A 16,386-nucleotide genomic window follows, 5' to 3' on the forward strand; every position below is an offset into this window, starting at 1 on the left:
ACGCCCCGCACCATCCCACGAGGGCTGGGACGCCAGGCGTGCTGCCTTGACACAGCTTCTACATTTTCAGTTAAAGGAAACGATTTGTGGTTTCAGCATATGGTATTTTTGAATATTTTCGACTAAGCACAGACTATGGCATCAGGGAGCCAGTGTCATGTTTTATCTGCGAAACGTTTAGGGTATGAAAGCACACTCTGCACAAACGAGATGTGCTCTTGTCTCGTCTATTTTTTTATTATTATTATTTTCAGTTTAGAAAACTCTTTCAAAAAGAATTCCTAGTGAAGCAAAACACCCAAGGAGCATGCAAATCTGCACTGAGATACAGCTGCCAGTGGGTTTCACTCCACAGATACCCCGCTTATAACGCATTGCAAAACTGGATGTATAGAGATTGTGACGGGGAAGGCACTGCAGATAAACATTTAAAATGGGCTTAGAAAATACATGTTTAGCTACAGTGAATATGTGATTTCATCCTGCTAAGATAGTTACAGTTCCAAATGAACACTGTCTCCTAATTAGAAAAGCACTGCAGAACATTATAATAAGTAGTTTTCGAGATCTGAAGCGTTCTGGATTGTCTCTATTAGAAGAAAAATTGAGGTCATCAAATGTATCTTTGAAAACGTCCTTAAACAAACCAGATTCCACCAAAGAGTAAAAATTAAATGACAGAAAATCCTGTTTGACTCAATACCAAGTCACTCTCAAGCAGCCAACTTCTACATTTCCCTTCGTTTTTTCCCGGAGAGCGGAAAACTGATTTTCCGCTGTACCCACGCAGGTAGGCACGTACTCCTTACCAAGCAGCAGAAATAACCTGAGTTACCACCTGCTCACACAGACCCACATCTTTGTGAAACGCAACTCACTGCACCAGGTTTTTGTGTCAGACAGAAGTAATTCCTCTGTTTGTGCGGCTGAACCAACATTCATGATTAACGCCGACCTCCCTTGAGCTGTAGGCACTGATTTCTCTAAGCGCTGCAGTGGTTACCAGCGGGTGCGGGGTCCCCGTGCACACCCAGCTCCCTCTGCCCAGGACCCATCCGGCTTCTCCAGCCCCAACCCCCTCCCTACCTTCTGCTCCTGTGCTGCTCCTTGGGCAACCCACCGGTTTCCAAACCCTTTGGAGACCACAGTTCTCATCCATCTCCCGCTGTGGTGCGTGCACAGGACACCAGGTGCTGGGACAGGTCCTTGACACCCATGGGTGATGGGCAGCAGAAAAGCATGGACACCACAGGTGTCCCCCAAGCATGGTACCAACGGCGATGTTCTCCAGCCTGGCTGAGCGTTTTGGGGACACCTAAGAGGTAGGATGCCATGAGCTGCTTCCCCTCGCTTCTGGTGACCAACGGGTTGGAACCTGCAGAGCAAAGAGGCAGGAAAAGGGACAGACAGACGATGAGAGTGTATGGCAAGGTGTTAAAAAACCCCAAAACAAAACAAACAGAACAACCCCAGCCCAGACCTGTGCACCTAGAAGCACAGACCTCTCGAACACCATCCTCCAGGACTTGGAGCTGCCCTAATCAGGTCTGTATTAGCAGAACATTGTTTTTATTAGTGTGTTGGGGTTTGGGGAGCCTGTGGGCATCTGCAAATTGTGCATCGGTGTCAAGACTTTCAATCAACAGCCACGGGAGCATTGAATGAGCAGCACAGCTCCTGCCCAGGTCACCTCTGAGTGCCTTGGGGAGCAGGGGGTCCCCCAGCACCCGGCTGGGCATCGTGTCGCCATCCCTCATAGCTGCCAGACAAACGAGCAGGGCCCAGAGGACACTGTCTCACCTCCTTTTATTACCTCTGCAGCTCCAATTTGCAAACATTTCCCACAAATTACATTTAAAATGTATGAAATGTCACCGCTCGTGCATTTAACTGTCTCAGAGTGACTCGGTGACAGATGGGATGCGTAAGGCTGAATTAGATGTGTTGACCAAAAGCATTAATCGCTTTTTTCCTGCTAATAAATAGGGCCTGTATTCATATGTGGAAGTTATTTAAAGTTCATAGATTTCCAGCAGCATTTGCTAAGCTTGGTCTGACAATTTTCTCCGAGTAAAATATTTATGCACCAGCCTCTGTTTTGATTAGAAGCAGCGCTCACTGTTATATACCAGACAATTACGCCATTAAGCCAACCCATGCAGACAACGAGGTTTGCTCCAAAATGGCAGCAGCAGGCTGGCAGGGTGGCCGGGCGGCCCGGGGTGCAGCCTCCTCCATGGCCGTGCCCAGCGGGGCCGCAGCACCAGCACGGCCAACAGCCGCGTTTCTCCTGCTCATCGCTCCAGAGCAAACACCCACAGCGCTGCAAAGCTGCGTCTTGATTGTGGACACCATCCCGTGCAGCCCAGGATTGGTTTTATCCCGGGTGAGGAAAACAGGAATGCTTGGCAGCCCTTCCTACGCGTGACAGAAAGCTGTCACAAGCGTAAAAGAAAATACGGTCCCACCTCAGCTGTGTCTGATACGAGCCAGGAAAGCACGAGAAGCACATTGCAGCCTACTGAAAACGGCACTTTTTCCTATCTGAAATGTTTATCTCCATTTCCACACCACAAACGGAGCTCCCCATGACCGGCAGGTTGACGAGAGGCTGAGCAGGATGATTTTATGGGTGGAGAAAGACGGAGAGCGCGGCCATCTCACCCAGCAACACACACGAGGCTGTAAGAAACAGCCCCAGGTTTCCCATGGCCCCAGACAAGGTCCTGCCCCCCAGATGGTTCTTCTTCATTGATTGAGGGGACGCACACATGAACTCACGCAATTAGCTTCTCCTCCGAGCCCACGGCTGTCCCGCACTTGGCCCTGCGGCAGGACCCTGCCAGGGGGGGCAGCTCCCCATGGCCAACACGCTCAGATTTTAGAGGGTTTAATTTGCTCACTCCCCACAAGAAGTTATTAGCAGCATGTAGAGTTAATTTACCCTCCATGGTTGTGTTCGATGGGTATTTAATCGCACGCAATTTTGGCACGGCAGTGTGTGGCACCGCGCCGCACCGCTCAGCTCCGTGCAAACCATTGCCCCAGTCAGCCGTTTCCAAGAGACCAAAAATACAAAATCATCTCCTCTTGACTTATTTCCACCCATTTCACTAACAATGAGAAGTTATTACTGAAATAAAACATTAACATTAAACTCTTGCCTGCAGTATCTCTCCCCATTGAGTCTATTTTCCATTTTTTATAACTGAACGGAAACCACTGAAGTTGCTGTTTTTCAGTCTGAAACTGAAATTACTTTAAAAAGAACAGTAAGTTGGTGACCTAAGGTTGATGATCCAAGTGATGAGGAGTCACTTGAAGGGGAAGGAGGCACATCTTTAGATGCAGTTAATTCAACGTTCTCCACCCAACAGCTGAAGCTGTGGCCGCAGCAGCTGAAGGCACAAGTTCACCGCAAGGTCTTGTCACCAGTGCTGGAGAGAAGCAGTGAAGCAGCTTGCTGTTCTGCTCAGCAAACTGGGGCACAATGCTCAAAATCTGGCTTTGCTTGCAGGACCAGCTACTGTGGGGACTTGCACAGAATCCCAGCATGGACTGGGTTGGAAAAGCCCTCAGAGATCATCCAGTCCAACCCTTGGTCCAACTCCAGCCCATTGACCAGATCACGGCACTAAGTGCCATGTCCAGTCTCAGTTTCAAACCCTCCAGGGCCGGTGAGTCCAGCACCTCCCTGGGCAGCCATTCCAATGCCTGACCACTCTCTGCACAGAATTGCTTTCTCATCTCCAGCCTCAGTTTCCCCTGGCAGGGTTGAAGCCCATGGCCCCTTGTCCTATTGCTGATGCCTGGGAGAAGAGCCCAATCCCCCCCTGGCTAGAACTGCCCTTCAGGTAGTTCTAGAGAGTGCTGAGCTCAGCTCTGAGCCTCCTCTTCTCCAGACTAAACAAGCCCAGCTCCCTCAGCCTCTCCCCATAGGGCTTGTGTTCCAGTCCCTTCCCCAGTCTTGTTGCTCTTCTCTGGACCCTCCAGCACTTCAATCTCTTTCCTGAGCTGAGGGCCCAGAACTGAACACAACACTCCAGGTGTGGTCTCCCCAATGCAGAGCACAGGGGAAGGGTCACTGCCCTGGTCCTGTTGACCACGCTGGTTTGGATACAGGACAGGACACCACTGGCCTTCTTGGCCACCCGGGCACACTGGTGGCTCGTGTTGAGCTACCTGTCAATTAAAAATCTTGCAGCAGAAACACGGTGTCTGTGCAGGTCCCCACTTCTCTGCCTGCGAGCACGTGTTTCCCTGTGCTGAGAGAAACAGGGAAGGCAGAAAAGTTGTCTCCGAGGCCCCAGAGACCGCTGTGTGGGTTTGTGCTCAACGCCTTCGGGGAGCAGAAGGCTTTGCTTTGCCACAAGAGATGATTTTCTGCGCACACAGAAGCCGCTGTGGCGGGGCAGCGGGACAGAGCGGGTGCTCGCACCGAGCTCAGCCCACACCTGCAGCCGCTGGGTTCCAGGACTAAGGACGGGCTGCAATTGAAATGCAGAGCACGGGAGCCGCCTGCAGCCTTCCCGCCGCCTCCCCAGAGCCAGCCAGCTCACAAACACAGTTTGAAACCGCGCCTCTTGCAAATCAGGCTTCCTCTTTCACATTTGAAACTCTGAATATTTCCTTTGCAAGTCACAGTCCCCTGGCTGCTCTGGCAGTTTTTATCCTCCATTGGGAATTTCCTCTGTGATTGAGTGAGACAAATTAAGCCCGTACGTATCCCGTGGGGAGCAAGAGGCTCAGAGCGGCATCGCCATGCAGTTTGCATTACCCTTTCATTTATGTAAGAGGCTGACAGGCTGAACCAGGCCAGCGATCCACCCACGGGCGCAGGGTGACCCCGGGAGGAGCGGGGTCCGTGTCCCCACACTGCTCATGCGACGCTGCGGGGGACACGGCCCCTGTGCCGCCCCACGCAGCCCCAGCACCGCAGCGCCGGGAGAGCCACGAGCAGCGCCAGGCCAGCCAGAGAGCGCCGGGCATGCAAAAATGCAAAGCCTGGCACAGCAGAGCTTCCATTAAAGAAAAGCTCTGCGTCACCTGGGGGCTTTAACGGGCTGTAAAAAGGGCCTGGCGCTGCAGCCGCTCACCTGTGTCCAGCTGTGCCTGAGACCGAGCTGAGAACACACATTTCCCGAAGACAGCAGCACCGCCACCCTCCCTTCAGGAACCACTTCCTAGCACGTGTCCTCAGATCATGGCGTTGCCAGGGGAGTCACACACAGAGGAGAAAAGTCCTTTGGAAATGAGGAGAGAGCAGGTCAGCGAGATTAACTGAGGTGCCTGCTGCCAGCCCCACGTTTCAAAGAGAGCTCCAGCATCCTGCGTACAGAACCAACATTGCAGACATGGCACACCATACATGCCGCTTTCACGCACGGGCAGCAGAGCGTGTTCCCAGCCCAGGGCCAGGCAAACAGGTCACTGCACACACCGTCCTGTCCCCATGGCCCTTGGCACCCCCTTGGCATCCTCAAACCCACCTGGAGAGAGAGCGACAGCAGGATTTGACACCCTGGCTTGGGTTGGGAGAGGGCTTGTGCCTGAGGAAAACACCACAGAGGCGCTGAGGACACCCAGGGACACTTGCCAGCCTGTGTAAAGGGGGAATGACTGAAAGAAAGGTCGGGGTCCCTCATCCATGTGTAGCAGCCCCATAAGCACCAGCTGGCCCAGCAGGACCTGCCAAAGGGTCTCAAAGACTGAAAAAAAGTTCACATACCTCAATTTCTGTTCCTCTGCACACAGTTAATGGGAATGGCCATAAGAAGACATCTCTTTTCTAGTACCTACCTGCGCAAAGGCTTTTTAGCAACATTTTGAAGTGCTATAGCAACACCTGATTCACACCAGGATGCTGGTGCGGTCGCTGTACAGATCCACACGTGGAGTCACATCCCTGACCGGGCTCCTGGCCCACTGCCTGATGAAGACCAGCTCATCTTCTCCAGAACGACCTGGGAACCCCAACTTGTGATTCCAAACCTTGCTGACACTCACACAGCGATCAAAAACCTTCTTCAGAGTATTCCAAACTGCTTAGCAGATACACAGCCCGCTTACTACTTGTGGCTACAAATCAGGTCTCCGTTATTTTCATATCTCTAATAGAGCTTTCTGAAATCTGCATCCATTCTTAAAATCCCTTTTTGATCTTTATTGTTTTCCATTATTCCTGCCAAAATAATATTTCATACTTCACCTTACATGTCCCCTTGTCTGACAGTATTTGCTGGATGATTTTTGCGAATGTGACAGTAAGAATTTTCACTGAATGGTGATAGAAAGGATGAAGAAACACTTTTAAATCAAAGTTATAGACTGGCCTAGGCGTTTCTCCGGTGCTCACCGCTCTGACGTGCGGTGAGGATGCACGACCTGTTGTCCACGTGTCCCTTCCCAACCTCCATCCCCTCGGAGCCGCGGACACCTGGGATGGTTTCAATCCAACTCTAACAAAGTTGCACATACAACCAAGTGACCAGCAGAATGTGCTTCAGCAGAGGGACTAAGCGCAGCAAATGGGAAACGCTGCACCTTGGGGAAGCAGCAGAAACTTGTGCTCAAACAGAACCATTGTTATCAACAATACAAGGGGAATTATCTCTCTTAACGTAGAAGCACATGCATAACTGTCCACAATTATAAAGGCTGAAATATAGCAGTAATCTATAGCCACAAGGTGAGATTTCCATCTTTATATGACATGAAAAATGTACCAGACTCAGGCTGGCCCATAAACAAAATTGTTTTTTTCAGCTCTCCCTTTAATGTGAAATATCAATCTTTTTGTGGCTTTTATTACACAGAATTTAGCTTTTGTTCTTGACAGATGGCTCACATTCAGTCTGAAGCACAACTGTATATCATCCCCATTATATACACATCTGAATTTCAGAACATATATTTTAAAAGACAGTAATAAATGGCAAAAATGGCCTGGTGAGGTGAGGCCGGTCAGAGAGCCCACTTGACCGGGGATTTAACGTGACAGGTTTGCCACCCGCAGCCTCCCACGATGCTTCATGTCCACATTACCGCATCAGCTCCTTTGGCAACCAGACGCTGCCCCACCACAGCGGGAAATAAACGTTATCTAAAGCCAGGCTGCAAGTGCCAGGGCTGGGTAGGGGGAAACTGCACAAATTGAGAGGTTCACCGATTTTCTTCAATTTTTGCCCATTTTACTGACGTTTTCCAAATGCCACATGCATTCTGGTGAGGCAACACTCTGCAGGGGGCAGAGACCGCGGGTCCCGTCTCCATTTCACAGAGGAAAGGTGTGGGTACAGCCCAACCACCCTTCACACCCGCCTCCCACCAGCACCTCCCTGCTCCTGGGCTGGCATGGAACAGGAGTGTTTTGGCTGGGAAAGACCTTTCAGTCCAACCGTTAACCCACCCCGTGTCCTGAGAACCTCATGTCTGTCTGTCCAACCCCCCAGGGATGGCGACTCCAGCACTGCCCTGGGCAGCCGGCTCCATCACCCTCCAGTGAGCCCCACCTGCCTCACCCTTCCTGTATTAATCCCCACTCTCCCCTTCATTTTGTATGAGACACTTGAAACAAGTTACTGAAACACAGCTATATTTAATCTATTGTTCTTTCACAACAAGAAATAAGTTATGTCATGAAAATATATCTGTTAATCAGATTTTTCCATCCAATTTAATTTATCTGCCTCTTCAGTTACACTTCCCCTCTTGTACTACCCACTGCAGAGGTCAGACATCCAACCCATCACCACCCGGACCTTGCTTTCCCCCAGGACCTGCGGGTGATGTGTTGCCTACACCCGGGTGTACTCCTTTGTACCATACATCCCATTTCCGACCTCCAACACCCGTCAGATCCACAGTACGTTCTGCTTTGCCACCTGCAGACGTGCTCAGGCCAGTTGGCACGAGAAATGTGGGCAGACGTGTTGATCTGCTTTAACTTTAAGGCAGGTCAGGTGTCACATCATTGCCATGCATGACAAGACTGGTATTAGTAACTAACCTCTATTTGAAAGGGTTTATCAATGCACTACGTTCCAACAGCAAAGAAACACCGTCATTTAGGAAATGCTGCACAAAGGCAGCTGTGCAGGGCACCCAGCTCCTGGGGCTTGTGCACCAGGACAAACATAAATCATTGTCTTGAGCTTTATTGCTCTGGGGACAGACAAAATGAAGAATGTAAATTTGCCAGGCTTGGTCAATAGAATTATCGATTCAAGAGAAAAGACAAATTGGAGATGTAGCTGCCTGATCTACTCCTGTGTTGGTTCAGTATCACACAGCAGAACCCTTCCTCGTGCATCGTAACACTCCTGAAATCCCCATTCTGACACTATTCTCTGCTGCTGCAATGAAACAACCAACATTTATGATCAGATCAGAGCAGCTTCCATAATCAGCCACAGAATCCATGACTTCCCAAGCACCTGCACAAAACCAGCAAATGCATCTATGGCTGTATTTCAAATAACAAAACAAGCAGCTTTTAAAAAAATGGCATTTAAAACCTTTACAATTCTCATGCAACCTGAGGAATCTATGGCGGAGAAAGTATTTACAACATAAATGGCTATGATGAATCCATCAAGAATTATTCATCCCTTCTATTCAGAAATAAGTTTCAGTTCCATAAATTAAAATAAAATAGCGCCCATTTCATATATTACAAGCTGCTCATCTTTCCATACTACATCCAGGTTGCTTTTACATTTTTAAGCTCCTGCTTTGTGTTAATAACATGGACAGAACCCTTGACATCACGTGCACGTAGCAAGGTCTCCCACGTTGCAGTAAGCGTTTCCCACGGCAAATATCCCACCCGTGTCCCTCAGAACACACGAGAGATGTCCAGAGCACAAAGCAGGGTGGTTGTTCTCAGTGCCAACCTGTGCCCTGGCAGGTGGCGCAGAGCTGTCCCCGTGAAGGGCGACATGGGGCAGGGACCACAGCCCTGCCTGCCAGAGTCACCCAGACACAATGAGACGGGACTCACTGCAAGCTCTTATTTGCAAAGAAAAAGTAACAACTTGAAGTCCATGAGAGAGGAAGAAAAAATGCTGGCAGGATGAGCAGAACTTGAGAAATTTGCTCTCCAAGCACGTTGCCCAAGTGCCCATATCAGAGCCAGCACCCAAATGCAACAGCCCGTGCCTCACCCCATGCAGGTCTGGGATTAAGGTGCAGATTGAACTTCTGATTGAACAGATTCATCCACAGAATCCCAGCATGGCCTGGGCTAGAAAAGCCCTCAGAGATCATCCAGTCCAACCCTTGGTCCAACTCCAGCCCATTGACCAGATCACGGCACTAAGTGCCATGTCCAGTCTCAGTTTCAAACCCTCCAGGGCCGGTGAGTCCAGCACCTCCCTGGGCAGCCATTCCAATGCCTGACCACTCTCTGCACAGAATTGCTTTCTCATCTCCAGCCTCAGTTTCCCCTGGCAGAGTTGAAGCCCATGGCCCCTTGTCCTATTGCTGACCGCAGACCCATCAGTAATAACAAGCCTGACTATGCCACTTCCTTCTGCGGTTTCTTCAGCCACTATTTTTAAGCATTTTCTCAGTCATTGAAGACAAAGGATTGTTCTTTGGCAAAAGAGATGCACAAAGAAAAATATGTACTTAACGCACATAGGGGAAACTTGCAGGGCAGCCGGGAGCACCGTCCATCGCACTGACTCCTGCTCTGCAGACATTCCAACCCGTCTGGACACCTTCCTGTGTAACCTCATCTGGGTGTTCCTGCTCCATGGAGGGACTGCACTGGGTGAGCTTTCCAGGGCCCTTCAACCCCTGTCATTCTGGGACTCTGTGACCTGCTGGAGGGGGACACGCTGGCACAACAGCTCAGGTGCCCACGCAGCCCTTCCCGGTGCAGACGCGGCTCTGGGCTGGGCTCCCCAGCCAGCCTCCTCAAAACCACCCCGAAATGGGTAAGACACAGCTGTCCCCACAAATCCACTTAGTACTGCTGTAGCTCCTGCAGCACAAGCACAGAGTGCATGCAGGGATACTTATTTTCCCCATATATAATTTACATTATTCTCTAACCTGTTTAATTTATTTAGCGGTTGTCTGAAATTTAAGGCAGGCTGTAGTTTCCAAGCTATCCCATTCTTCATTTCTGAATGCACACACCACAGTTGCTCTGTCTTTGCCTTTTGGCGAACACAGAGGTTTTCATTAAGAAGTGGCAATTTTAACAATACTCTCATAGTAATCCTCCTTAATATCCTGAGACCCTGCTACCACTTCCCTTCCCATGCCCTTAGCACTTTGCCAAAGATTAAGGTCCTCAGGTTTCAGTCCATGCATCACAGCTATTTGGTTAAGCCATGGAAAAGTATCTCACAGATCCCCAAGAATCAGCAGATGAAGTGTTGTGCTTTGTGAACATCTTGGGGATGTGGGGCCAGACACGCGGGGTCTCGGGGTGCAGCGGGCACGGGGATGCCAAGACAGCCCTCGGCAGAGCACCGAGTGCTGCAAACCCGTCCCAGAGCAGGACCCCTCCTGTACGAGGTCCTGAGCTGCCGGCAAACACACGTTTCCAGTCTGATTTCAGACGAAGAGTCAGGGAGCCCTGCAAGGGAACGGCAGATCCGCCTCTCTACTTAGAAGCCTCAATTTTTTTTGAGAAACAGCCCTGTGTATAGAACTGGAATTTGTGCTCCACTTGTGATCTTTCAGCATTCGGTATGTCTTGTCTTCATTTTACCTGAGGGTTATGTCATCATGACAGGCAGCTCCATCCAGCCGGCTTCCCGCACCGCTGCTTCCACATCCGCCTCGGAGGGAGCGGGAGCCAAACCCGCTCCAGCAACCGGCTCTTGGCAGCGGTTTCAGCCGCAGGCTCCAGGACTGTCCCCACAGCCCATGTCCCAGGCTGGGCAGCCTCCCAGTCACCTGCATTCCTCCTCCGCTCCTGCGGTGCTGGTGACGGCTGGGGAGCGGCTCCCGCAACACCTGGTAGTTATGTGCATTAATGCCTCGGAAGATGTGCCTGTCCTGAGCTCCTGCTTCCAAAGTGTCATACAATGATGCTTTAGTGATGCAGAAACCCGGCTGTGACAGGGGGGTGTCCCTTCCCTCAGCAGCAGAGGAGGACAGCACACCTCCATGGGGCAGAGGGGGACCCAAGATGGGGCAGTCAGTTTGGGAGGGCACCTCCTAGCTCCACACCATATTCATTCATCACACATTATTCACTTCATTAGGTAGATTTGCATGCCTCATTTCACATGTATGAAATAGGAAATGGACTCCTGGAAAATCTGTTTAATATATGTCCTGGTTTTTTTTTGCGTGGTGGGTTTATGATTATGTAGCACAGGATTATTACAGAGAAACAGATGTCAGGGTGCCACCCCTTGACTGAACCCACCCCTGTTGTTCTGTGGGTGTGGGAGGACACAGGGACAGCCCCTCTGGTCCCAAACCCATCAGTCCTGTCCAGCTGAAAACCAGAAACCGGGAGGGCTCTGCCAAAACCACCTGCATGCTTCCCATGTGCTGACCTACAACACAGTGCCATCCTGGCTGAACGCAGCCTATATCAACCGAGATATAAGTCCTTTCATATGGAGATTGAGTTAGTTCCACAATAAATTACAACAGAAAGCTTCCTCTGTCTCTCTCTGAGCTGCCAGGGAGAGGTAATTGAATTTCAGCTCGACATAGCGGACATTCAGCAAAGGCTTCAGCAGAGAGAGGAAATCATTGCTGGATAAAAATTTAAATTACGTGGTATGATTTTGGGTTTAATGAGTGGAAAGGCCAACATATATTAGGCAGAAAAAAAAAAAAGTTCTAGATTATCGTTAACTTCAAGGGAACAGCATAGAACTGAAAAAAATCCATATTTGGAAATGATTTGAACAGGGCTAATTAAGCTGGTTGGTGCCCTAAGCCTCTCTGCAGCACTCAGCCCTGACCACTCACCCAGATTGGCACTTTCAGGCAGGAAATAACCCTTTCCACTTATAATGGTACCCAGAGCCTCCCCACTGGCTTAGCAGTTGCTTCCTCTCAGTTGTTATTTCAACGCATTACGCACCTTCAAATCATTTCTTCCCCTAATGAAGGAGATGCATCTGCTTCCTCCTCAAACATTCAAACCCAATTCTGCTGTTGCTCTCTCCAAACCTGTAATTTCAGCAGCTGCGGCAACTCTCCAGCCTACAAACAGAATCCAACAGGAATTAGAGGCGTCTCGAAGAGCAGGGGGTTTGCGGCCAGACAGCGAGGCTGGGGGACACATCGGGGTAAATGGGATTATCTGCTGTCCCGGTTTAATTGAAGAAAGCGCAGGGTGCTTTCTGTGGGCCAGGAGGCTCCTCTCGGGGCGGTTCGGGATGCTGAAGCGGTCCAGCCCGCCACGGTGCCGCTGGCTGCAGCGCCCTGCTCAGCATCACTGAGCCCTGGGCACCGTGCCCAGCACCACCGTGCCCAGCACCCCCTTCCCCAGCACCCCTTCCCCAGCCCCAGGCCTGAGGCAGAGCCGCCCAGAGCCACTGCTCAGCAGGGACCAGATGTGGTGGGAACAGCTGGAGCCCGCGGCATCATCCTCGGCATCTCGCAAAAATCAGTCAAACTGAATGCGAAACGGAAAGTTTGATCAAAGCAAAGCAGGTCCTGAGCCGTGCTGCAGTGACATGCAGTAAACAGAACACAGGACTGAAAACCTCTGCGGGGAGCTGAGGTGTCAACAATCTTAATTTAATTGGTGGAGGAAAAAAGCAACGGGATGCAGCACTCCTCCAAGCTCCCACGGTTGTTAGCAGGCACTAACACCAGAGCATGGATGGGGAGGGTTAGTTTTCACATTGTACTGGTTTGTCCTATTACAGTTTGAAATCTCCAAACCTAACACGACATTAGTCGGGTGTTCAAAGCAAGGAGATGCTCCAGTGACACGGCCTGTCTGGTGTCACCACCCGCCCTGCTGCAGGTGACATGTGCCCCACTGCCTGTTTTCATACTTCTCTTTATAGTGACTTCCCTGACTCCAATTCTTTCTATTTACAAAGCTTTGCCTATAAGTCAATGAAACGCAGACTCATTCCCACACATCCGTGGCACCAAAAGCAGACAAGCATCTCACTATTTGTAGAGCAGACCTGGAACATATCTTCTAATTTGGAATGGTCAGTGTGATTGCTTACTGCAGCCATTCTGCTTCAGGAGGAAGCCAAAGAACAGCTGGCTGCTATTGCAGAAACAGAGACGCAGCTATTTGAGGGGCAAAGTCCGGCTTTGCCAGCACCACCTTCAGCACAGGTTCAGCTTTGGGAGCAGGGTGGGCTCACCCCCAGCCCACCGCAGGGAGCTGTGTGTGCTTCAAAAGGCAGAGTTATTCCTTTCTGAAACTGTCCCCATCCACAAAAAAAGGGAATACAGGATTTTACGATGAAAGTTTTTTTTTTTAAACCCTTTACATTTCCAGTGCTCTTACTGTTCATCTGTATTTCATAAGTGTTTCTTTTTCTTTTAGTCTTTGCCACACAATTAATCACTGCAAGGGTCTGTAGCTGAAGCCTGAAACCATACAGAATCACACAGAATCCCAGCATGGCCTGGGTTGGAAAAGCCCTCAGGGATCATCCAGTCCAACCCTTGGTCCAACTCCAGCCCATTGACCAGATCATGGCACTAAGTGCCATGCCCAGTCTCAGTTTCAAACCCTCCAGGGCCGGTGAGTCCAGCACCTCCCTGGGCAGCCATTCCAATGCCTGACCACTCTCTCTGCACAGAATTGCTTTCTCATCTCCAGCCTCAGTTTCCCCTGGCAGAGTTGAAGCCCATGGCCCCTTGTCCTATTGCTGATGCCTGGGAGAAGAGCCCAATCCCCCCCTGGCTATACATACCTGTCCATCCTTGTATGCAACATTGCTGGCCTCTACTGTAAAGAACCTTCATTTTGTGGACCAAGCTCTTTGCCAAAATTAATCCAATAGAGCTCAATGGGGCTGCCAAAGCAAGGACATACAAAGGGAGAAGCAACAAACATGAAAAAGGCCATTTTACTGTGCACAGGGCACCACACAGAGCATTTGTCTCCCCAGAGCCCTCATTTCAAAGGATGGGGGCAAAGGTGCACAGAAGAGCTGGAGAAAGGTCTGTAAATGAAAGAAGTCGGAGCTGCGGCAGGAGAGAGCCCTGGGGAGCACTGTTCTGCACCCCGAGGGACAGAGGCAGAGCAGGGCACGGGAAATCCCGCGGGGAACTGGGCTGCGATTGTTACCCTGAGCACCACTGACCCCGTTCCCGTGTGCCAGGCTGAGTCCTGTGAACCCCAGTGTACACACAGGTTAGGGGCTTAACACTTATTAGAAAGATAATATGTTTGGTTTGGTAAGCAAAATCTTGGTAACCAATTATATTAACGTTATTTGCACTGCTTAGTTTTTATAGATATTTTGCCAGTTCTATGTTTACCCGAAGCCACAGTTTGTCAGTTTATGCTAATTCATCTCAAAACTACCTTGCCACAATATATATGTGTGTGTATATTTCTTTTTTCCAAAGATCATATGGTGACATAGCAGTGTACAAATCCAGTCAGAGTGAGGGATAACATGATAAAAACGTGATGTTTGAACTTAATGTCTTACCTACCTACCTGTGCTGCAACTTGTTTAGATTTAGCTCTGCTGCTCTCCCAATCTATTCTACACTCCATTTCTCTACGTTGTGAAGTTTATCCTGTGGGAGTCTCAAAGGAGGATACATCAAATGATGTGATCTACACACTCATCGGCTATTCCTGGCACCGACAACTTCTGATTCCATAAAATATCTACACTGCAAAAGAGAAAACTGAGTCTTTCTGCTTAAAAGAAGGAACAGCAGGAAAGAAAATACTGAGGCCGGGTCTCAGCAGACACGGATCTGGACACGGGTCCTTGGCCTCAGAGAACAGGTGATTCGTAATTCAATGAAAATAAACAGGACAAACAAGAACTCAAGGAAGGGTTAATCTCCCTCCTGAATCTCAACATCTACGACCCATCTTGTGTTCCTTCCCTGCTCTTTTCTCAGCCACGCTACCTTCAGGATTGATGTAATTAAACCAAGACTGAAAACACACCAAGAGCAAAGGGCAGGGCTGCCCTGGAGGAGCCGGATGGCGCAGCACCCCCTGCTGGCCACGGTCTCTCCTGGAGGCTCCTGGAAACCAGCCGTTTTCCCCCATTTTCTGCCCCCAGACACCGCATCCATGGAAGCGGAGCGGTGCCACCCACGAGAGCTGCTCCCGGCGTCTCCCTCCGCACCAACACACGTTCTCCCCGAGCCGCAGCACGCAGATTTTCAGCTCGCACGCACCCACAGGTTGGCCGGCCCCGGTGGCTGCTGCTGCCCCTGCGTCACTTGAGCAGAACCACCCAAAGTCACATTTGCCATCGTCACCCACCACTGCCCCACTGTGGCAAACAGACAATGGGTTTTCCCACAGCAGAAAAGGAGATGATGGGAAGGAAGAGGAGCAGGAAAAGAAAAACTTTGTGCCTAGAAAGAATCTGGGTGGCTTCAACCCTGAAAGAAAATGCCTGCTAGATCCAAATAACAGCGGCTCCCTATCTCAGCATCCAGCATATGCAGCAATTAACTCAGCTGGAGATGCCCCAAAGTGGCCATTAGCTGGAGACACCATTAGCGCGGTGACACCAGCTGCCACCAGGCAAAACGCACCGTGGCAGCCTGGGGGAAAGCAGGTATTCCCTGTCGCTGAGATCGTGACTCACTTTTTGACACAACCCTTCTCTTTGCCACCCGTGACCCGAGTTGGCGCCTCTCGGTGCACAGCACAGCGCACGAGCGCTGCAGCGGGACTCCAAACCAGCTCACACCAAACACCCTAGCCAAGTTCTGCTGTACTCGTGGGGACTCCAGTGCCGCGCGGCTCCCACGAGGGCGCCGCAGAGCCCGCGGCAGCCAGCCTGCCGCGACAACACGCGTGGACACGCGGGCAGAGGTTTCTCCAGTGGGATGAGGGATGCTGAGGTCCCTCAGCCCAAGGAGACTCCGACAGGTCCCAGGAGGCCACATGCTGCGGCTCGGTGTGCAGCATCCTCTCCATGACACCCAACGAGCTCTCACACCCCAGCTCGCAGCCCTGCACACCGCTGACCGGGACTGCATCTTCTGCCTTTCTCTGCCTTTGGAGTCACTGAGCCTGCATGTATTTTGGCCCGATAGGAGGATTTACTCATGCATTTTTACCTTTCGGCTTTAGCCCCTTCGCTTCTTTCAGTTTGGCCAAAACGTCCCATTTAACAATTCCTTCAATCAAGAACCTGATCTTTCCCCCCATGCATTTCTCCTGCCTTGTAGTCCCTGTTTGTACCTAAACCAGACTGCGGCTCCACCGCCCAGCCC

This window comes from Nesoenas mayeri, assembly GCF_963082525.1.
Source record: "Nesoenas mayeri genome assembly, chromosome: 5".
NCBI classification, from domain to species: domain Eukaryota; kingdom Metazoa; phylum Chordata; class Aves; order Columbiformes; family Columbidae; genus Nesoenas; species Nesoenas mayeri.